The sequence below is a fragment of the Bos javanicus genome, chromosome 9 (assembly GCF_032452875.1).
Source record: "Bos javanicus breed banteng chromosome 9, ARS-OSU_banteng_1.0, whole genome shotgun sequence".
NCBI classification, from domain to species: domain Eukaryota; kingdom Metazoa; phylum Chordata; class Mammalia; order Artiodactyla; family Bovidae; genus Bos; species Bos javanicus.
Window position 1 is genome coordinate 72408252 of NC_083876.1, and position 24094 is coordinate 72432345.

Here is a 24094-nt window from a genome sequence, read left to right on the forward strand (position 1 = left end):
TCGAATCTTCTTATAAAAGAAATTGCACAGTACAGTCAGTTTCAATTTTATGCAAAAACAGTTTTCCTCCAAATGATGCTTGTGCTGCATTGGTAATGGTTTCTATTTCAGTATTCTATTTTTTCCCTCACTTCATGTTTTATAAAGAAAATGCTAAGATTTAACTGTTCCCTGAAAACAAGAAGGGAGTCAAAGCTAATAAATAGATATTTAGTAAGTCTCTTACTATGTTCAAGAATTTTGTGAGGTACTGAAACTGTGGGAGATGGGAGAAGGGATTCAGAATGAATTGCAGATGTTTGAAAGTCCTATGAAAACTGCTGAAATCTGAAAACTCACTGCGACCTCAGGACAATTGAGACAGAAGAAAATAATCATTACTATGAATCTGTGTAAGTGGAGAAGGAGAAAAAGACATTTTTTTTTCAGGACAGATGAATTCTGGGGATGTGAAAAAAACTAATAATAATATTAAAACAAAGAATTAGAATCAGAGAGAGTCCAGCAAACATTATCCCTAGAGATCCCACCCTTTCCAGAAATGCTGTTATCTGCCAAAGGATAGCAATACTTTGCATCATCAGCTGAAGTGTTGTTGAAGGAAAAATAAGTAAATGAGAAAGGAGTATATAATCCAGAAATACATATTAATGCATTATAGTAATATGGTCCTCATTAAACTCAAAAGGAAATAGCAAACTTTTCAGCTTTATGGGGAGAGCATCATATGTAACTTTCAGGCAAAGACAACTGTTTAAAATCTCATGCCTCTGGCCACGGTGATTGGTTCAAGAGTTGGCACGTGACCCAATCAGCACCAATCAGGATCCTTCTCTGCAATCTTTTCATACAGAAACTGGGAGGTAGAGTTTTCTTCTTTTTGGATAGCAGATGCTAGGGACGGAGGAGCCTGGTAGGCTGCAGTCCATGGGGTAGCGAAGAGTCGGACACGACTGAGCGACTTCACTTTCACTTTCATGCATTGAAGAAGGAAATGGCAACCCACTCCAGTGTTCTTGCCTGGAGAATCTTAGGGACGCGGGAGCCTGTTGGGCTGCCGTCTATGGGGTCGCACAGAGTCAGACACGACTGAAGCGACTTAGCAGCAGCAGCAGCAGCAGGGAAGTGTCTTGAGGAAATACCAGCAGCCTATCTCTTGTCACATGAAAAAGCCTGAGATAATAATCCACCTAGTGAGAGGCAGAACTGAGAAGCAGAGACACATCACACCCAGATTCCAGATAAAGTAAGCAGTTTTTTAAAAAAATTTGTTTACTTTTATTGTAATTAGATGCAAGGAATATAATTCCCTGGGAAAAGAAAGTTGCTTTTAGGTAGATATAATTCAAAATATTTCACCAGTTGAACAGCAGGGACACAGAGCACAAGACATTGTCTGTAGGGCCCAGGCAGGTTTGTCTGGGGCTCCTACTGTTCCAATTTCACTTCTTTGCTTTTAGATTGTAGAGAGTTCTTGAAGAGTCCTTTGGGGCAGGCAAGAACAGCTGGGTTGGTTGGAGGGAGAAAACACTCAGAAGGCTCTGGATAGTGGCTATACTAACCCTTATAGAAATATTTCAGTACTTCAGAATCAGTATGTGTTGCCAATGGCATATCAACTGAACATCAGCCCTTGTTTGGAGAAAGAGAAGATGGAATTCAGGTTATTCTTTGTGCAAATGACAGAGCAGACTATATGATGAAGATTGTATATAGCATAAAAACTGTCCAATTGCTTGAACTCAAATTGTTCTTACAGTTTGGATTTTAGGGTCTTTATTTATATCCGAAATCAATAATGACCAAAATTTCATTTCTTTCCATAATCCAGCTATCTCTCAACCCTCCACCACGTGCCAGAAGATAATAAAAAGTGTTAAATCATTTGACTGGCCATGTCCAGGATTAAATAAGGTAAATAGTTTTATTTCATAAAGAAATATAGGGCAAATACTTGGTCTGGCAAGCTCAGATGGTAAAGAATCTGCCTGCAATGTGGGAGACCTGGGTTCGATCCCTGGCTTGGGAAGATCTCCTGGAGAAGGGCATGGCAACCCACTCTAGTATTCTTGCCTGGAGAATCCCCATGGACAGAGGAGCCTGGCGGGCTACAGTACATGGGGTTGCAAAGAGTTGGACACGACTGAGCAACTAAGCACACATTCTGATATAAAAGAAATTAATCCTAATTAATCAAAAAATAGGAAAGAATCTTTCAAAAATGTGAAATAAAAGTTTTAAAATGGATTTTGGTGGGTACTTTGGGTAATAAATCCACCAAAACAAAACAAAAATTCAGAGTATATGAAAACAAGGAATTTGAATTCTAGGCTTGCCTCTAGTGAATTGAGTATTAAGGAAACACTGTTCACTGAAATAAGAACTGTGGTCAGCAGACAGTGAGCTCAATAGAACATTTTCTCTCCTCAGTCCCATAGGGAATGTTCTTTAGGAACCCAGGAGTCATAGGTTAAGTGGTGATTAAACACTATCGCAGCAGCCTGCTCATTTCCCTTTCTCTTTTGCCCCTTTCCAACTTACCTTACACTTCCCTGCTGGTGTCTTCTTCCTAAAACATAGTGTTGATTATATTACTTCCTTACTTAGTACCTTCAATGACTTTTTATTTTCTACTGAATAAGTGCCAAGTCACTTTGTTTAGCTATTACCTGGAATCTCTCCATGCTCTGGCCCAAGTAACATTTACTGTCTGATTCCCCATGATTCGCCTACCTTTCTGCCATGTACCAGCCAAAACAGATGATTTGATCTTCAGATCCTTCATTTTTTGACTGTTGAGCTTCTGGATTCTCATATGTTCTTGTCAATAGGAGTGACTTTTATTCTTCATCTCTTCTCAATTTTGCAGGGTCAAATCTTATCCAATCTTGAAAACCTGGCTGTAAAACCATCTTCATGAAGGCTCATTACAACTCCATGAAGCATCTTCCTCCTTGAACCCCACATTTTTACTTCAAACTTCTCACATGAGTCGGTATACTGTATGGCAACATGATTCATACACTCTTTAAAGATTCCAGCTAGTATTTATTTTCATGGATGATTACCATGAGGTATATTCCTCTCTTGGGATTATGAGAAATACAGAATTTTTCACCATAATATCACACAAGAAGGGTTAGGAGAAAATGACATGTCATGGGTATATGAACTAGGAGGACTTCATTTATACTCAGAATTCCCCTGAGGGTTCAGTCTCTAAGACTGATTCTTTGCCAGTTGCCATTCCTTTTTCTAAGAGACTGCAGGAGACCTTGAGAACTACTCTAAAACTTCTAACAGGTCCTTGGACCAGTGATTTCCACAACATTTATTTGATTTTGACATTTATTTGACTTAGGGAGTGATCAGTGATTTACTTATAATTTTACCACCAAGTGCTTTTTATTCATAGGCTTTAATATTTTTACTTATCACTGTCTTCTCATTATAGCTGTTGCCTGCCTAGTCATTTTCCTCCAGAAACATATAAGAGCCAGCATGAAAAGGTGTGGGGTTGGTGTGCTCGGTTCATTTTCCTAGGAATCCTCAACTCTGTTCTTGATCATTTTGCTTTCCCAGGTGAAGAGTTTCTCCCAGTCTCAGTCTTCCAGAGGCCTCATTCAGTCTTCCAGAGGCTTTTCTCTGTTGAAAGACATCTCTACCCTGCAGAGGATATTTTCTATTATCATTTTATTACCTATATCTTATTCATGACTGTCTTGAGGGTACATAGAAATGTCTAAGTATTTGTAGATGAATATATGGGTAAAGGGGTGAATAGATGCCTTATAGCAGCAACTTAACTTCTTAACTTGTGTCATTTACTCAATGGTAAATTTTTTAAGAATAAAGATTTCACTTTAGAGATCTTTGTTTCACTTGTCACCCCAAGCAGAGTCTTGCGTGCATCAAGTTCAGCAAATATTTGCTGTATTAGTTGCTAAGTAACTATCTGTCACCCTGTGGGGTCTGAATGAAATAGTAGATCCAGTTTTTGGAAATTTCACAGTCTCATTTTCTATTCCACCTTCCTTGAATTGAGGCCATAATCATACTTTTATGATCTCGATCCAACTTTTTCATCCATGTATCCATTCACAGCTTTAGCTTTTGTCAGTTTTGATGTTTTTCTCACTGTCTTAGTACTGTTAGAAGATCTGATTTCAAGTATTGTTTCTTGGACTTAAGTGTGATTTTGAGCAGCTAATAAACTTTTGAGTATTTTCCCATCCATTAAGAGGTAATGATCATACTTATCTAAAAAGTGGTAAGAATTAAAAGACAACAAATGATGGTAACAGGAAGGCAGGTGAGCCCTCTGTGAGTATGTGAAATGAGTATACATGTTATTAGTTCAGTTCAGTTCAGTCACTTAGTCCTGTCTGACTCTTTGTAACTCCATGAACCACAGCACACCAGGCTTCCCTGTCCATCATCTACTCCCAGAGTTTGTTCAAACTCATGTGCATTGAGACAGTGATGCCATCCAATCATCTCATCCTCTGTTGTCCCCTTCTCCTCCTGCCTTCAATCTTTCCCAGCATCAGGGTCTTTTCCAATAACTTAGTTCTTCACATCAGGTGGCCAAAGTATTAGAGCTTTACCTTCAGCATCAGCCCTTCCAATGAATATTCAGGGTTGATTTCTTTTAGGATTGACTGGTTTGATGTTCTTGCTGTCCAAGGGACTCTCAAGAGTCTTCTCCAACACCACAGTTCAAAAACGTCCGTTTTTCGGCACTCAGCTTTCTTTATGATCCACCTCTCACATCCATACATGACTACTGGAAAAACCAGACCTTTGACAAGATGGACCTTTGTTGGTAAAGTAATGTCTATGCTTTTTAATATGCTGTTTGGGCTTCCTTGGTGGCTCAGAGGGTAAAGTGTCTGCCTGCAATGCGGGAGACCCAGGTTCAATCCCTGGGTCGGGAAGATCCCTGAAGAAGGAAATGACAACCCAAACTGGTACTCTTGCCTGGAAAATCCCATGGACAGAGAAGCCCGGTAGGCTACAGTCCATGGGGTCACAAAGAGTCAGACACGACTGAGTGACTTCACTTTCACTTTTGTTTAGGTTGATCATAGCTTTTCTTCCAAGGAACAAGCGTCTTTTAATTTCATGGCTGCAGTCACCATTTGCAGTGATTTTGGAGACCCTTAAAATCTCTCACTGTTTCCATTGTTTTCCCATCTATTTGCCAGGAAGTGATGGGACCAGATACCATGATCTTTGGTTTTTGAATGTTGAGTTTTAAGCCAGTTTTTTCACTCTTCTCTTTCACTTTCATCAAGAGCCTCTTTAGTTCCTCTTCACTTTCTGCCATAAAGGTGGTGTCATCTGCATATCTGAGGTTATTGATATTTCTCCCTGCAATCTTAATTCCAGCTTGTGCTTCATCCAGCCTGGCATTTTGCATGATGTACTCTGCTTGTAAGTTAAATAAGCATAGTGACAGTATACAGCCTTAATGTATTCCTTTCCCTATTTGGAACCAGTCTGTTGTTCCATGTCAGTTGCTTCCTGACCTGCATACAGACTTCTCAGAAGGCAGGTAAGGTAGTCTGATATTCCCATCTCTTTAAGAATTTTCCAGTTTGTGTGATCCATACAGTCAAAGGCTTTGGTGTAGTCAATGAAGCAGAGGTAGATGTTTTTCTGGAACTCTGTTGCTTTTTCTGTGACCCAACAGATGTTGGCAATTTGATCTCTGGTTCCTCTGCCTTTTCTAAATTCAGCTTGAACATCTGGAAGCTCTCTGTTCACATACTGTTGAAGCCTAACTTGGAGAATTTTGAGCATTACTTTGCTATCATGTGAGATGAGTGCAATTGTGCAGTAGTTTGAACATTCTTTGGCATTGCCTTTCTTTGGGATTGGAATGAAAACTGTCCTTTTCCAGTCCTGTGGCCACTGTTGAGTTTTCCAAATTTGCTGGCATATTGACTGTAGCACTTTCACAGCATCATCTTTGAGGATTTGAAATAGCTCAGCTGGAATTCCATCACCTCCACTAGCTTTGTTTGTAGTGATGGTTCCTAAGGCCCACTTGACTTTGCTTTCCACAAATCCTGGACAGCATCTTTCATTCTGTGAAGTGCCCAAATGATGATTTTTTCTTTGGTTCTAGGCATTAAATGAGTCTCTTCCTTACAGCTCTTTTATTATTCTTTGGAATTTTATTTGCTGTTATAACTGTTCTTACTGGACTTTGCTGTGGTTCATTAAATAATATTTCTAATTTGTGGACCATTGTATTAAGCTTAAACATCCTAGCTGCATATTCTTCCTCTGAGTAAAGCTTCTCACATGGTTCTAATTTTGCAAAATATAAAGCTGATGCTTTTCAGAAGTTATCCAACCATTCTGTAACAGATCAGGACTTGGAGAAGGTTAGGAAACTTATAAACTTAAATAGCAGAGTTTTTCTTACCAAACTAGGTAACCTCTCAGCCAAATGGCTTTAACAATGTACAATTTCCACAAATTTTTCTATGAGAGTGTAGCCAGAAAAACAAATTCTATTCTATATAGATAAGCATAGAATACAGAATTTTTTAAAAAGCTATTTTTGAAATACACAAATGGTATTATAATGTTGTAATGCCTAACGCAACTGTCTGCATCTCTCAATACTACTGATGGAATCTTATGAAAATAACTTCAACGCTAGGAGGTGACTTAGAAATCAGCCTGCAAAATACATATTTAATGTGTGCCCTGTGTACCCAACCCGGATGCCAACATGCAAGCCATTCTCATGAAAGACTTCTCCCTCGAGTTTTACATTCCTTGATGTACACTTCATAGAATTTCTTGCTATAATTATTTTTCCTACTCTTCAGCAACTTTGGCTGAGATATGGAGCCAGTATAGAATATAATTATAATATAATAATCATCGCTTACCACTGGAGATGAATATAATGGATTTTCTCATTTAAAATGAGACACCTTTTAACTCTAATCATTAGTTCTTAGACAGAAATTATGCCTGTTTAAAGTCCCTATATCTAGCTATCTTGAAGGATATTGTATGTATTCTGATAGTGGTTAACATAATCTTGTTTCTGTTCTCATTTACTTCATTCAATTAAATGCAATTATATTAATTCAAAAGAATGTAGGCTTTGAAATATTTTAAAAAGGAATTTCTAAAAGAGTATTATTTTATAATGAGCTGAAGAGAAATCATAAATCTTAGAATTGAATATACTTTTCACTACTATTTTTCACCTTTTAAAATCTCCATGTTGCTCTTAATTATTTTCTCTCATTTTCCTGGAAATGAAGATGTTTTTAACAGACATATTTAAAATTTTCCAGATTTTACATGTGGTGAAAAAAATATTTTTAGTCCTTGACTAGAAGAAAAGTTTATTCATTTGGAATTTGAAGTTACTCTAAAACTTAAGTGTAATTGACATTAAATTTCTAGTTAACCTGGGTTTTCAGACCTTATTTCAGAATTCTACATATACTAGCCTGGTAAAGAAATCATCATCTCAGAACAGTGATTAAATGACTAATTTTGGTTACTGCATATAAATGAGCAAGAAGAAAAATATTAACTGTTCCTTCTAAAGTCAGTTTTCATAGAATTTCTTGCTTTCCTCTCAGAGACTAGATTTCTGAGGGGAAAAAAATGCTATCAAATACACTAAAATTCAAATGATTATTTGAGAGGTTGTTTTTGTTTGTTTTTATTGAATTTTTGGTGCCCTATATTAACAGTGAGTATGTAAAATGTCATGATTTGTGAGTGAGGTAATATCTGAGGTTACAGAACCTGAGTTTGATGTTTTTTCCCTACTCTAGATTCATAAATGTTCAGCATTCATTCAAGTAAAAACTCTATTTCAGTAAAAATGATGTCAAATTTCCACCAATGTTTCCATCAATAATGTCTCAATACACTAAAACCAGTTTTCTACTACTGAAGAACTATTGTGTCCCAGGGACTGTGCAGTTATCACCTCTTATGCATAATGCCCCACAAAGCCAACATCATCCCTATTTTATGTATATATATAAAAAATACTAAGGCTCAGAGAGGCCACTTGACTTGCCTAAAGTCACAGAGCAAGTAAGATCAGAATCAGGTCCATCGTTTTTCAGAATCCTATCTACTCGTTTTTGCTGCCTTGCCACAGAATGTACTATACCACCACCACAAATATACAAGCACCTTTTTATCCTAGAATTTGTCATATACAGTATGTTTGGCATAATTAAATTATTTTCAGCAAAAGTTCTTTGAGCTTACTCAAATTTATTGAGAAACAAACAGAAACAACATTACCATAACTACATATGATGATGGTATATTAGAGAGGTGTTTATTAATTCTGGATGCAGCTCCCCCTCTGTTTCTTCAGAGGAAAATCCAATAATGTGGTTTTTTTCCCATTGGCCATAATCAATTGAACGAAAACTAGTCTAAAATGAAACATCTTAACCAGGGCGCAAAACAAAATATCTTTGCAGTCAGTTTTACAAATTGGTTAAGAGGTGTTCCCAACTATTTTATGATGAAAAATAGTTTTTGGTTCATCCTCAAAGGTCCCTTAACAGAGAGGAGAATGTGTGTGCAGGGTTGCCATGGGAGAGCCTCCATGAACCATAAGGAAAACTGCTCTAAACCTGAAACTGCCCAAAACAAAAGAATCCATAAAATTACAGCTGTGGTGCTGGGAAGTCCTAAATACTTTTCCCCTCATACCAGAAGTGCTTGGAATCTTAATAATTTTTGCTTTCTGTTTTCTTTTCTACGCGCTTAATAATTTTCCTTAGTCTATGTCTCATCATTAAAAAAGACCAAGTCAACCCTAGAAAATCATAGGCAGGAAACCACATTTTTATTCCACCACTCCTAAACCATCACTCACAATATTCAGTGTTGGTATAGCTATAGCAACAGATGTTAAAATGCGCATTGTAACTACAAAGGCTCTTTTAATGTCAGTTTAATTTAAACCTTAACCGCAGATTTTTTCCACAGATACAGTGAGAAACCACAAGGATCCTCTTGTCTTAATGCTCCTTCCACATACTGCAATAAAAATTCTTGTTTTGGAAACAGCAACCTTCTGAATCATCCGTCATGACCCACTGTGTCTGCCATGGTCAAACCACATGTTCTGTACATCAACCTTCTCGGGGCCCAAGGGGAAAAAACCCGTGCGCCTTCCCCACCCATTGTTTTCACTGGGGAGTTTTGGCTACACATCTCTAAAAATGACAAGTGTATTAAAATTGCAAAGTACTTTTAAAAAATACTTTAGAGAATGGCAATGAATTTAAACAGTATTTACTGAGTCTTTACTATGGACGAGCTAGCATGTTCCTTAGGGGAATAAACAAATACATAATTGAATAAACATTCACCATTCAGGAAGTATACAGTTTAGAAGAGTATTGTTTACTAGAAATAAAATGTGAACCACATAAGTATCAATAATCTAAAACGTTCCACTAACTGCATTAAAAAAAGGACAATGAAAGAGGAAATTAATTTCAATCATATAATTATTTGGCTTCCCAGGTGGCACTGGTGGTAAAGAAGAAAAGCGGGTTTGATCCATGGGTCAGGAAGAACCCCTGGAGGAGAGCATAGCAACGCACTTCAGTATTCTTGACTGGAGAATCCCACTGAGAGAGAAGCCTGGCAGGCTACAGCCCATGGAGTCACAAAGAGTCAGATATGACTGAAGCGACTGAGCATGAACATATAATTATTTAACCCAACATAATCAAATATTATCATTTCAAAATGTAGTCAATATGAAGTTATCAATGAAGTATTTTATGTTCTTTATTTATTTTCATAAAAGTCTTTAACCTCTGGTATGTATGTCAGCTTACTCTCAATTCAGACTAGTCACATTTCAGGTGTTTGATAACCCCATGGAGCTAGTAGCTATCATATCAGACCCTAGAAGTGTTGTACTTGAAAGAGATAAGGAGCTAAATGGCTTCAATACAAGTTCATCTGGTTTAGGGAGAGGAGGAACCTTTCCATGGAAGAGATGGCTATTGAAATTAGTCCTCGAGATAAGCTTATGAATTGGAGAGATGAAGAGTGTAGTCCACACTTCAGAAACTGCAGAAGCACTAACTTTGGGGAAGGAAGATTGCAGGGACTCGCAGCTCTGTTCAACCAATGGAGTTTCTCATTGTGCTCAGAATAATGATGCAGCTACACAAAACGTTAAGGAAGTCTGTGAGGTTCTATTGCTTTTTTTTTTTTTTTCACTTTATTCCACAAACTTGCCCCTACTTTCAGACTCTCTACTCCAGCCACTCAGCCTATACACCTCTTCTCGTAGATTCCTCACTTCTTCTCACCTAGGTCTTTATATAAGTAGTGCCCTACCTGGAACTTCTTTGGTTTGGCTCATGACTGTTTCTAGCACCTTACAAATTGCTCAGAGAATCAGTCCTCAGTAAATATATTTGAATGACCAAATGAACAATTGCAGGGAACATGAAGAATAAGAAAGAGGAGGAGGAGGAAGGGGAAGAAGGACAGAGGAAGGGGAGAGGGAGTAGGAGGAGGAGGATTAGAAGAAAGGCAAGTGGGAAAGAGAGTTAAGGTGGCGCTGGTGGTAAGGAACCGCCTGCCGTTGCAGGACACATAAGAGACTCAGGTTTGATCCCTGGAGAAGGGAACGACAACCCACTCCAGTATTGTTGCTTGGAGAATCCCATGGACAAAGGAGCCTGGCAGGCTCATGGGGTTGCAGAGTTGGACACGACTGAATGACTTAGCGCACACACAAGTGGGAAAGCATGGTGACATGCTGCTGAGGACCTTGGGTTTAAGGGTTTGTAATAAATTCTGGAGCAAGCCAGTTTCACACCTGCTTCTTGCATGTGAGATGTTTCTCTGCAGCTCAACCATGTGTGGGATAGTTTGTGGAGTGAAGAGAGCTAGGCAGGGTAGAGCCCTGTGAGGAGTCTTTGGAAAGAGCTCGGATGAGAATTCATCGGGCTCTGTGCTGAAGGAGAGTGGTGGGTGTGTGCATTGGTTACAAACTACACCAAGAGAGCAAATCGTTTCACAAATCATGCTCTTAAGGTGATAAGAGCTTTTGCCATTCTACAGATGAGGAAAGCAAGACTCAGACAAGTTAAATTCTTTTCCTTTAATGAAACCATGGGGTTCATTACTGTGCACAAATGAATTTCATTATGAAAATAAAGCCCAGGAATAGACTACATGTTGTAAGAGAATGGATTATTTTATGTTAAATTAAATAGATATAGAAAGTGGATAAAAGAATGAAAAGGATTCAGAATTCATCTAAATTATAAAAGAAATGACTTTTAAAAGTTTCTGACACTAGACATTGCTGGCCTTAAAACCCTGAAGCTGATAACATATTCAGTCTAGGATTCTGATTTTAGCAGTCACTTAAATATTTCCATTTTCTAAGAATGTTAGAAGTGGTACTAATACATCTTCACAATGATTGAAATGTCAACGGGTTCCTATTTGAAAGAATTAAAAATGATCCAAAGAGGGAAATTAATGGTAGCACCATGATCACAGAAGCTTGTTCTCTAAGTCACATGTCATTTTTATAATTAGATAACTTGCTTGCTTCTAGGTTGTGTTCTCAGTTCAACTCCATGTTTTTTGTCTGAATGTCTCAGAAGATGGTAAGAAGAAGGAAGGAATATTTTTAATATTTAAAGAATTCAGCTCTGGCAATCTGTACTTTAGGATCTAGGCAAGACAAGATGACTCATCATTTGCCAGTTTCCAGTAAGGTATGAAAGTCTCACTATTTCATTGACAATGATTTGTAATTTTTTGAACTCCTAAGCAATTTTCATAACTAAATAAGAAAACATTATAAAGGAGTAGTAGATACAATGTTTCATGAGACTTTTCTGGTCGCAGTGTCCTTGCATGGCAGAAATTTTACATTAGAGGCAAACAAGAGTATTAGGAGGTCTGTGTTTATTTATTTGTCAGAATATCCTAAAAAAATCAACTAGGCTCTGTGGTTGATATTGCAAAGCATGAACAACCTTGACTGGATAGAAGTTTCACTTTATAGCCAGTTGTTTTGATATTTTGTAGATCAAACTTTGAAATCAAACCTTTAAACCTCAAAATTTGATAGTATTTACTTGAATAAAAGCCTGTATTTTAATAAAAAAAAACCAGAAGTCAATCTACTCACTGAAAGACTACAATTAGACTTGGACTCCCCATTGATTATCTTCGTGAGTTAGAAAAATAAATAGTATAAAACCAAACTTACAGAAGCATGGATATTAAGGTGATTTATGAGGACACAAGAGACATAAATCAGATATAATTATCTGATTTTTCAAAAATGAATCCTATTCACCTCCTCAAATGGTCTCATAATTCTTTGATGATGCACGGCAGAGAAGTGCTTATGTCAAACTGAAAAATGGAGGAGAAAGATAAATGGTAGGTCCAAGTAACAATTAGAGATGCCAATATTCTTCCTAAAGATTTCTTTCACTGAATGTATGCTTTTCCCAGAAGGCATTAGGGGAATGCAAGGCAACCAGTTCTTGGGAACTTAGCAACACATGTTAAAAAAAAAAACCTCTACTTTCGTATCCACTGCTGATGATCATATAGAAGAGTCAGGTCTTTCTGAATCTTCTTCCAAAGAGGTGGTCTGTGCTTGAAGCTCAGACGCTGAGCAAAAACAAGCAAGAAATCCATACTTCTGAGGCCTCTCCCAGCCTCTTTTCTCTCAGGGCTTCCTTCTTCCCACTTCCCATCTTTACTTTTCTCCAGCACATTTCCCATCTAATATAGTGTGTTTTACTTTTGAAAAATTGTGATGAAATACACATAACCTTTACCATATTAACTATTTCAAAATGTGCAGTTCATTCACATTGTGGTGTGACCACCACCATCCATCTTCAGACCAGTCTTCCTAAACTGAAAGGCTGTACCTGTTAAATAGTAACTCCTCATCCCTCTTTGGAGAAGGAAATGGCATCCCACCCCAGTACTCTTGCCTGGAAAATCCCATGGATGGAGGAGCCTGGTAGGCTGCAGTCCATGGGGTCGCTAACAGTTGGACACGACTGAGCCACTTCACTTTCACTTTTCACTTTCATGCATTAGAGAAGGAAATGGCAACCCACTCCAGTGTTCTTGCCTGGAGAATCCCAGGGACGGGGAAGCCTGGTGGGCTGCCGTCTCTGGGGTCGCAAGGAGTTGGACACGACTGAAGTGACTTAGCAGCAGCAGCATCCCTCTTTCCTCTCCTGGATCCTGGCAACCACCATTCTACTTTTGGTCTCTATGACTTTGAGTACTCTAGGTACCTTGTAACAGAAGAATCACATAGTTGTTCTTTTGTCACTGAAATGTTTTACTTCATGAATTTTGTTTATTGACTAGCTTCACTTCGTGAGCATGTAAGCATCTAGGTGAGGAATTTCTTTCTGTATTATTCTCTGCTTTATTTCCAGTTCCTAGAAAGTCCCTGGGACCTAGGAGATTCAGAATAAATGTTTGTATGAATGAACGGCACTGATGGCATGCTGCTAAAATGGTGTGAGAATCAGTTGAACAGAGGACCACTGAGCACCTCTACATGTTGGATATGGTGGATATAACAGAGATAAAGCCACTGAGCTGGCCTCAAAGAGCTTGAATGTGTGTTAGAGTCAGTTGATTGAAAGATAATCATACCATAGTGAAATCAGTCCATAATTGAGCAAAGTTCACTGCCAAAAAAACAGACATGACGTTCTCCCAATCTTGGAGGATCATGGAAAAGACCTTCAAGGGTTACCTTTAAACTCCACCCTTGGGACTTCCCTGGTGGTCTAGTAGCTAAGTCTCTGCACCTCCATTGCAGGGGGCACAGGTTCAATCCCTGGCTGGGGAACTAAGATTTTATATGCCTGCTGTATAGCCAAATTGAAAGAAAAAAAAAAAGAAAGGAATAAATCACATCCAGGGAAACGAATGAGAGTTGGCCAGGTGAAGAGTGTGGAGTTCAAAAGAACATTCTAAGGAAAGGGAACCATGATGACAGGGGATCTTGCCTTTTCTGAGCCTTGAACCCTTCTGACAATCGGGTGAAGCCTAGGGGTCCCTTTCCTAGAATTAGGTTTTAATGAACAAAGTAAAATATATAGGATTACAAAGGCAATTGATTGTATTAAACTGCAGGTAGCAAAATTTTTTAAATATTTCAGTACTATATACTCAGCACTATATGTGATTCTTTCTTGCTGTATTAGGTACCAAGGTTTAGATGAGAGATAATAACAACTATAAGTTTCTTTGTAATGATAATCATACATAATATATTGTAGTACCTTCAACAGTTGCCATGTGATATGAAAAATATCTGTGATTTCTATTAGTGATAAAATTACAGGTCCTAATAATACTACTGCCATTTATTGGTTACATTCACAATTGGAGGAAATACTAAAGTTCAATTAGTTTGGTGAAAATAAATGTAAGTTTTGTCCATCCAAGTTTCTGGATTCCATCCAGAGACATCTCTCTCTGTGAACCCAGATGATGAGCCCCAGGATTGATGGTGAGATATATAGATGGAAAAAATTAAGTTATTCAACATGCTTGGAGAATGAGATTTGTGGATGAGGAAGGAGAAGGAAAAAGAGAAAGACAGGAGGGGTGAGAGAAGTAAGCAAGGGCCAGGTGTTGGTAAGCTTTACATGCAATACTAAGGAGTTAGGAATTTATTTTGAGAGCTATGATGAAACATTGAAGTGTTAAAAGTGCATTTACATCAAGCTCCAACATGTGTTCTAGAAAGTTCTTCCAGACTGCAATTTGGAGGATTCTGTGGTGTTAAAACTGGCCACAGGAAGCCAGTTTAATAGTGGCAGCAATTCTTCAGGGAAGAATGGAGGGGGCCTGAGCTAGGGAAGAGGCAGTGCAGGCATTCAGGAAGTAAGGAAAGTGGGAGCTAGAGCTATTTAGAAAATAGAATTGACAAAAAAAAAAAAAAAAAACCCAAACCAAAGAATCTGACAAATATTAGCATGAAAATAAAGAACTCCACTTCCATTATCTGAAGTTCCTGCCATAATAGATGATGAGTATAAAATGCCCAGTGAGAAACCACAGCAGTTGCTAGAGAAGTGATGTGATATAATGGAAAGAGGATCTCAAATGCCACCAATTGATGTGGACCTTCTTATCTGTGTGACCATTGGAAAGTTACTTCATCTTTCTGATGCCCAGAATCCTTGTTGGTAAAGAAAAGCTAAGGACACCTACCTGCATTGCTGAACTATTAGACACAGGGAGAAAGAAATCATTGAACATTTTCTAAATTAAGTGCCATAAAAATGCTACCTGTGCTTGTAAATATAATCAATCACTAAAAGGTAATTATTATAAGTCAGAATTTACTAAGAGTTGAAGAGGCATTTGTAGAAAGTAACCCATGCAGTTTCTAACATCTGGTTAAGTGTTATGGACCTCATGAAGCTGAGTAGGAAAAAAGTGTAGGATTTAGCTGAGTGTGGGTAAGGGTGAGGGATGGGCAACAATAAGACTTCTCAGATAGAAGAATGGTAAGACTGACAAGATGGAGGCCTAGGGTCTGTCTTCCTGAAATAACAGAGGTGATGAGTTATGCCAAGGAGTAAAGGGTATAAGGTATTAGGGATGCTGAATGTGTCCCAAATGTGGAGGACTTAAACCATCCAAAGCGGTCAGCTGACATTATAGTAAAATCTATACAAAAATATGGTTCCTAATATTATTTTATGCTCTGCTTCATAAGCCAACTAACAAAGATTTCCAATCTGGAAAAAAGATTTCCAATTTGGAAATAGTGTCTAGATATGTCTGTTTATTCTAGTCTCAGAGAAAGAATTAGGCCATTTCCTTCTGACAGGGTTTTGAAGCCTCTGGTAGCTTTGTGATTAGCAAAACTATGACTTTATTTTTGCCCTGTGGTAGGTGGGGATGAATAATGTAACTTAAACTAAAGCATATTAGCATCAGCTATTCTCAAGAGGGCCCAAATACCTCCGTTCTTCACAAAATGAAATACTTCTTTGAATTAAAAAAAAAAAAAAGTACATCAAGAAAACCAAACTACAACAGTAGATATCTGAAAGGATTTATTGTCACAAAGAAGGAACTCAGCTTCTAAGGCCAAGTTTGCTATTCTCTACAAGACTCTGGAGAAGTTCTGTCCTCTTTCACTGCCTTTTTTCCTCAAGAAAATCTCCACTGTAATCTGACTAAAGTGCAGAGATTTCTTAAAGGGATAGTCAAGGAGGTGAAAGGCAAGGAGGAGTGGATTTAGAGATGAGAGTGAAAAAGACTTTTTATTAAAGAGTCCAAAAGATAAGGTGATGGGGGTGGCTTGCACCAAAGCCCTGGAAATAAAGAGAAGGGGATTAAAAACAAAAGTCGTTTTAGAGGTAAACCCAATAGTATGTGCTAATTAATTTATTGCATTGATGTTGGAAGAAAAGAAAGAGGAATATGTTTAGGTTTCTGGTTGTAACAAATTAGTCTTTGGCAATTTCAGCTACTGAGCTGGGGGAAATTAGAGAAGGAATAAAATTAGATAGGAAGAAAAATCAAGAGTTCAATTTTTGGACATGATTAATTCAAGTTATCTGTGAGACATTTGAACAGGAATATTAAGTAGATAACTGGGAATAGGGATCAGGCATTTAGAGAACTGATCAATTTAAAAAAGACATATGGATTGAATTTAAAGCACAGGAATGAACAAATTGGTGTGTTGCAAGAGGGGGAGGAAGGGGAGAGAAAGGAGAGTGTATGGGAAAGCGAGAAAGATGGAGAATGAGAGGGAGAGAGAAAAGAGAAAGAGATGGTGAGAGAGAGAGATAGGCAAGTTAGCCAACCACAAAACCTGAACCACTCTCATATTCCCCCAGAATCCCATAGAATGGAGAGGAGGAGCCTGAAATGGAACTAAGAAATAGCCCAGAGGTAGGAGGACAGCCTGGTCAGCCCTGGGCCACGAGCATTTCAGGCAAGAGTGGTCCACTGGGCTACATGCCAAGAAAGAGGAAGTTGAGATGATGGATAAATGTCCACATGACAAGAGAAATACCAAAGAGCTTGATCTTAGAGTTCAGAGGGATGAAAATTCATTGCAATTCAAGTTTCTGAGCCTTTAATAAGAAATATTTTCATGAAGGGGAGTCGGAAAAGAATTTTAAAAGTCATCTGAATGTGCATGAGTTACAATACGTTCTGATTTAGAATTTCAAATTCTTATCAAGTCTTGACTTGGCAATGCAAGACAGATTAGAAAGGAAAACCTGGCATTACATTCAGATCGAATGGCATTAATAACTGATTACACGTTGGACCTATGGGTTTAGGCATCTGTTCTTTCCTCAGTGCTTTGTGCACATATAGCTAAGGAAGCAGAGTAATTTGGTGTCATTTGATTTAATGAGATCTTGGGCAAATGAAATATCATTTCAGCAATGAAGCTGGACCACTGCAGTTGCTCTAGGGAGATGTATCCATAGAAGACAGATTAATTGTGTTCACTAGTTCTTAAGCCTCCAGAAGCATCTAAATAACTCAGTAAAAGTGTGAGCCTACTGACCATGCATAAGTCTTTTGAGAAATGACCTTTAAGCAATAAAATCCAAAAGCAAAGTAGTCTGAGAGCAGCATACTTACAAGTAGACATACAAGTAAAATCACAACTTACACCATAACAGACAGTGTAGAAAGGCTAGAAAGGTAGGTCTCTAATTTTGAGGTCTGTCTTGATAATATCTAACATGCTTTGAGCACTTAGTAGATACTAGGCACTGAAGTCAAATGCTTTACACACATTATATCATTTAATTCTCACAACAGTTCTAAGAGGTAAGAGTTGTCATTAAAACCCATTTTACAGATAAGTCAATAGGCTTAGAACTTCCATCATTTGTCCAATATTACAAAGCTGGTAAGAATGCAGCTAAGAATCTGACTGATCCCTATTTTGTCTGATCCCTATTAGAAGGCCTTAATAGTTTTGTCCTATTAAAGTTTGGGAGTTTCTTTACTTTTTGGGCTTCCCTGGTGGCTCAGATGGTAAAGAATCCACCTGTAATGTGGGAGACCTGGGTTTGATCCCTGGGTTGGGAAGATCCCCTGGAGAAGGGCATGGCAACCTACTCCAGGATTCTTGCCTGGGGAATCCCCATGGACAGAGAAGCCTGGTGGGCTACAATCCATGGGGTCACAGAATCGGACATGACTGAGAGACTAAGCTACTTTTTAGTGTAATTCAGAATGTTCTGATTTTAGAAGTTTAGAGGTAGGACTTCCCTGGTGGTCTGGTGGCTCAGACTCCATGCTCCCAATGCAGGGGGTCTGAGTTCAACACCTGGTCACAGGGAACTAGATCCTGCATGCTGCAACTGAAGATCCTGCGTGTACAATGAAGATCAAAGATCCCACATGCTGCAACTAAGACTTTATGCTGCCAAATGCATAAATAAAAAAAAATGTTTAGGGATAAAAATCAATACAATTGGACACAATTTGGAAAAATTACACTATGACTCAATGGCACAAATAGAAATATTCAATAGGAGTAAAAGTAAATTGCCACTCTTTCCACTGAGAGGTGAAGTTTATGTTTCCATGTCTCCAATCTGAACTGGCCCTGTGACTTTCTTAATGAATCAAATGCAGTGGAAGTCACACTGTAGAACCTCCAAGTCTGGGCCTTATGAGATTGGCAGATTCCACTTTTCTCTTAGAATACATCCTCTCAGAAGCCAGTGGCCCTTTAAGAGGTTTGACCGTCTTAAGCCCATGATGCTGTGAGGAAAGTCAAGCTACATGAAGAGAGAGAGAGGCCAATAGAGGAGCGAGGAACTAGACATGAGAGTGAAGCTTTCTTGAACATTCCCGCACAGCCTAGCCACCAGCTGAACACAGCCCAGGAAAGGACCCAGCCAACATCATGGAACGGACCCACTCATGACTCTAATGAGTCAACCTGAATTCCTAATCCATAGGATAATAAGCCAAAAAAAAAAAAAAAAGAAGAAGAAGAAGAAATGGTGGGGGGGGGGGATGTTTTCAGCATTCAATTTGGGGTATTTTTTGAGGGGGGTTATTTTGTTATGCAACAATAGACAACATAAATATAGAACACTTTGGGGGAAGAAAAGTATACTCTTTTTTGGTGGGACAGAGAGTAAACATTCCTACAGTTTTACTTTGAGTCCCAGTGGCTTACGTAGGACAGCCAAGATGATAAACCCATTAACTCTGTGGTCCAGTGGTTAATTTCATTAGGTCTGAAGCAAGCAGCATTTTCAAGAAGAAAAACTCAGCAGAGAAGCACTTCATAGTTTAGAACTACATTTTCTTCTGTGTATGCTGTGTATCATAATAGTGATGCATCTGTGTAATCATTATCCACTTTTTTAATAGTTGGAACTCATCCTTGATAGGTCCTTTTTGCTTTTTTCTTTATATTATATATACGATCTATCTTGATTTAGAGACCATCTGAGGCAGGTTACAGTGAGAAACAACAGAATTAAAAGAAAAACACAAGCTCAACACCAACTTCAGCAACTGAGAAGTCATTTCTGAAGATTTGTCTAATTTTTTCACTGAAATTTACCTTTAAATTTAGCTTTGAGTTTCTTGGCAACTGAGGCAAACCTGTGGGATTATATCATGCTAACTGTGATTTCTTTCAGAAAAGAAGAATCCTTCGCCTACTGCTAAATTATAAGGGCAATTTATTATGTGGATCTCTTCACAGGGAACAGTAAATGATAGGAAAAAAAAAAAAAAGCTTCCAAAGAAATGTCATTTAGAATACAAATGTGTCTCAGACACGGAGTGTTCACATATGCCTCCATTTAAAGCAGAATTAAATATAAGGGACTTTTCATTTCAATAGGGATTTTAAGATTAACTCCTCTCTCCCATTATCAGAATTTCATAATATCCTATCTTTTTATTTGTTTCAATTTATTTTTGAATAAATAAATTGGATTTATTGATAACACTCCCAGGCCCAAGGATTTATTGATAACCCTCCCAGTGCCAAGCCCTGAGGGTATAATTGGAAGCAAAAGAGAAAGAAGGTCCTTGTCCTCATAGAGATCATAGTTCAGAAAAGTGAAAGTGAAAGTAAAGTCGCTCAGTCATGTCCGGCTCTGTGACCCCATGGACTGTAACCTACGAGGTTCTTCCATCCATGGAATTTTCCAGGTAAGAGTACTGGAGTGGGTTGCCATTTCCTTTTCCAGGGGATCTTCCCAACCCAGGGATTGAACCTCGGTCTCCTGCATTGCAAGCAGATGCTTTTACCCTTTGAGCCATAGTCCGGGAGGATATTAATTAATGTTAAGGATGTTAATTAAATAGCTATACCAATATGTGATTACAAATTTACAAGTGCCATAATAAAAAGTATAAGACATTATAAACAGTATATACCAGAGAGATGTGATCCAAGTTCCTGAGGATGGGGTAAGATAGGGAGACTGAAGGTAAACATTTCTTTTTTTCTTATTTTTAATTGAAGTATAGTTGGTTTACAGTGTTGTGATAGTTTAAGTGTACAGTAAAGTGATTCAGTTATATATAATTTTTTAGATTCTTTTCCCTTACAGATTATTACAAGATAATTGAGTTTAGTTCCCTGTGCTATATAGTAGGTACTTGTTAAAGGAAGATATAATCTTTATATCTGCATTCCTACCATAATGCCTAACACATATAGGTGTTCAATTCATGTTGGCTGTTGATGATGATAATACAAAAAACAAAATGGGGGTCGTTTCAACACTAATTCTGAACCTGTTATTTGAAAGATACTGACTTTAGAAAGAAAGACAATTTTCTTTGCTAGGAATTTTCATTGTTCTGATTTTTGGAAAAGAATAAAATACATAACGCAAGAGCTGTCAAGATATCAGATTTAAAAATTCCATCTCATTGAGATTAGGTCCAAGGGTTACTTTCAGATGACTGATTTAATATTTCCTTTGTCCTAGAAGACTAATTATTAGCAATGGCTTCAGCATCTTATGAGTGGCAAGGTGAGAAGGTGTGGGCCCTTTTACGTAGAAACTGACTAATGGACAAATAAATTAGATATGACTACTTTGTCAAAGCTGATAAGCAAGGCCCTGTATATGGTAAGTGCCAAGTCCTGGTTCTTACTATGTAACATTTAATCTTTTAGGTTAAGTGTTGGAAGAGAAAGCAATTATATTGATATTCTTCGGAGAAATTAATTTACAGATCATTATTGTTTAGTTGCAAGCTCTTTGATGCTATATTAGACATCTTATCAGCCATCAAGCTCCTAAAGCTTTATTACATAACATTTAGCAGCATTTTTTTTCTCTAAATTACTACTTACTTCTAACACATCCCCATATTTTTAAAAACATATTCTCATGTACCAGACCCCTGTATATAACCTGATACTCTCCAGTGTGATAGATTTCCTGCAATATTTTGTTTCCTAGAATTTACAAATGATTTTGACAAAGTAAAAAAAATTATACCTTAGAACCCATCCTGTTGGGATGTTCTCCATTTCACATATAACTGAAACTTTAATGATAAAGAAAAACTTTGGTCATGGGTTGAACTGTGTCCAGCTCCCAAATTATTATATTGAAATTCTAACCTTAGAACTTCAGAATGTGAACTTATTTGGAGATAGAGTCTTTACAAAGGTAACCAAGTTAAAATAAGGTGGGCCCTAATCCAACGTACTAATGTCCTTATAAAGGGCTTCCCAGGTGGAGATAGGGTAAAGAGTCCACTTGCCAATGCAGGAGATGCATCCCCTGGGGAAGGAAATGGCAACTCGCTCCAGTGTTCTTACCTGGAAAATGTCATGGACAGAGGAGCCTGGCAGGCTACAGTCCATGAGCTGCAAAGAGTCAGACACAACTGAGTGACTGAGCACACACACAATGTCCTTCTAAGAAGGGAAAATTTGGACAGATAAATACAGAGGGAAGATACAGGGAGAAGATGGCCATCCATAAGCACAGAAGAGAGGCCTGGAACAGACCCTTTCCTTGCAGCCCTTAGGAGGAACCAACTTTGCTGATCCCTTCCTCTGAAACTTTTAGCTTCCAGAACTGTGAGGCAATACAAATTCATTGCTTAAGCCGCTCAGTTTGTGGTAGTTGGTTATGGCAGTCCTAAGAAACCGATACAATTCCATTTCCATGAAAATCAAAGATAGTTTCTGGAAGCTTTTCTTACTTCTCACCCAGAGATGAATTAGAAATTCTATAATCTACCTCCATGAATTAAGTGCCATAGATGTCTTTAATCATGGCAAACTAAGATCATGGCATCCAGTCCCATCACTTCATGGCAAATAGTTGGGGAAACAATGGAAACAGTGACAGACTTTATTTTCTTGGGCTCCAAATTCACTGCAGATGGTGACTGCAGCCATGAGATTAAAAGACACTTGCTCCCTGGAAAAACAGCTATGACCAACCTGCTGCTGCTAAGTCGCTTCAGTCGTGTCCGACTCTGTGCGACTCCATAGACGGCAGCCCACCAAGCTCCCCCATTAGACAGCATATTAAAAAGCAGAGACATTACTTTGCCAACAAAGGTCCGTCTAGTCAAAGGTATGGTTTTTCCAGTAGTCATGTATGGCAGTGAGAGTTGGACTATACAGAAAGCTGAGTGCCAAAGAATTGATGCTTTTAAACTGTGGTGTTGAAAAGACTCTTGAGAGTCCCTTGGACTGCAAGGAGATCCAACCAGTCAATCCTAAAGAAAACCAGTCCTGAATGTTCACTAGAAGGATTGATGCTGAAGCTGAAACTTCAATGCTTTGGCCACGTGATGTGAAGAACTGACTCACTGGAAAAGACCCTGATGCTGGGAAAGATTGAAGGCAGGAGGAGAAGGGGACAACAGAGGATGAGATGGTTAGATGGCATCACCGACTTGATGAACATGAGTTTGAGCAAGCTCCAGGAGTGGAAGCCTGGCGTGCTGTAGTCCATGGGGTTGCAAAGAGTCAGACACGACTGAGCGACTACACTGAACTGACTAATGTCTTTGATATCTCTTAACTCCTTAAGCCTTGCAATTCCGCTAAACATATTCTTCAGTAAAACACTAATACTTCCCTGGTGGCTCAAACCGTAAAGCGTCTGCCTACAACGCGGGAAACCCAGGTTCAATCCCTGGGTCGGGAAGATCTCCTGGAGAAGGAAATGGCAACCTACTCCAGTATTCTTGCCTGGAAAATCCCATGGATGGTAGAACCTGGTAGGCTACAGTCCATGGGGTCGCAAAGAGTCGGACACGACTGAGCAACTTCACTCTCACTTTCAATATATTCATTCAGCTTTTCTTGTTATTACAAGGATATTAAAAAAATCGTTTACATCTAACAGCATAAAAATACTAACCCAATCATCAAAATAGAATCCAGTTTCAAGTTCTGTGCTCAAATCTAGTTTGTACCAAGACTGACCAAACAAAAACATTGTTTCACTACCTGTGTTAGAGTATTTTAATTCATTAATGCCTTGGGTTCTAGTGCTTCTTCACTTTTATGGGTTGCCATGTCGGCACTATTTAAAGCAGTGAAAAATGGACACTAAGATTTTCTTTAAATTCTTTCTCATTATCAATGCCCTCTCTGTTTAACCGAGTATTGTTATTATAATTACACTTCGTCTGCCCTCCCAAACCCTTTTGTTTTTATTGATCCATTAAACATATATTATTGACATATGTTTACTACATATTATACTATTATGTACCAGACACTCAAGCAAAGCTCTGAATAAGACAGACAAAATCTCTGGGCTCAGGGAGTTTATATTCTAGGTTTCAGAGAAGCTATAAGAGACTCTAAAGAAAGTTCATTTTTAATGTCTTTACTTTCATTCTACTCCATTGTTTTGTAGCTTAGCTTTACTTGAATCTTTTTAACTACTCTAGAAGCTACATACTCAGTTTTCTTTCTTACACTTTTTTCCCCCCACAAATAACCCAAATTAGTACTAGTCTAGAAAGATTTAGGCTTCAAAGGATATTCAATTTTCAGAAAAAGCAATCTATA

General features: G+C 38.2%; 1 protein-coding gene and 1 long non-coding RNA gene across 2 annotated transcripts in view; one reads left to right on the top strand and one right to left on the bottom strand.

Moving 5' to 3' along the window:
- Positions 1 to 24094, bottom strand: part of SGK1 (serum/glucocorticoid regulated kinase 1) — a 111216-nt gene that overhangs the window by 77353 nt on the left and 9769 nt on the right. The gene's annotated exons all lie outside the window — the stretch shown is intronic.
- Positions 865 to 11330, top strand: LOC133254048 (uncharacterized). The gene is made up of 3 exons (XR_009738541.1): positions 865 to 1246; positions 1832 to 1914; positions 9547 to 11330. It is a non-coding gene; the product is annotated as an uncharacterized LOC133254048 (long non-coding RNA).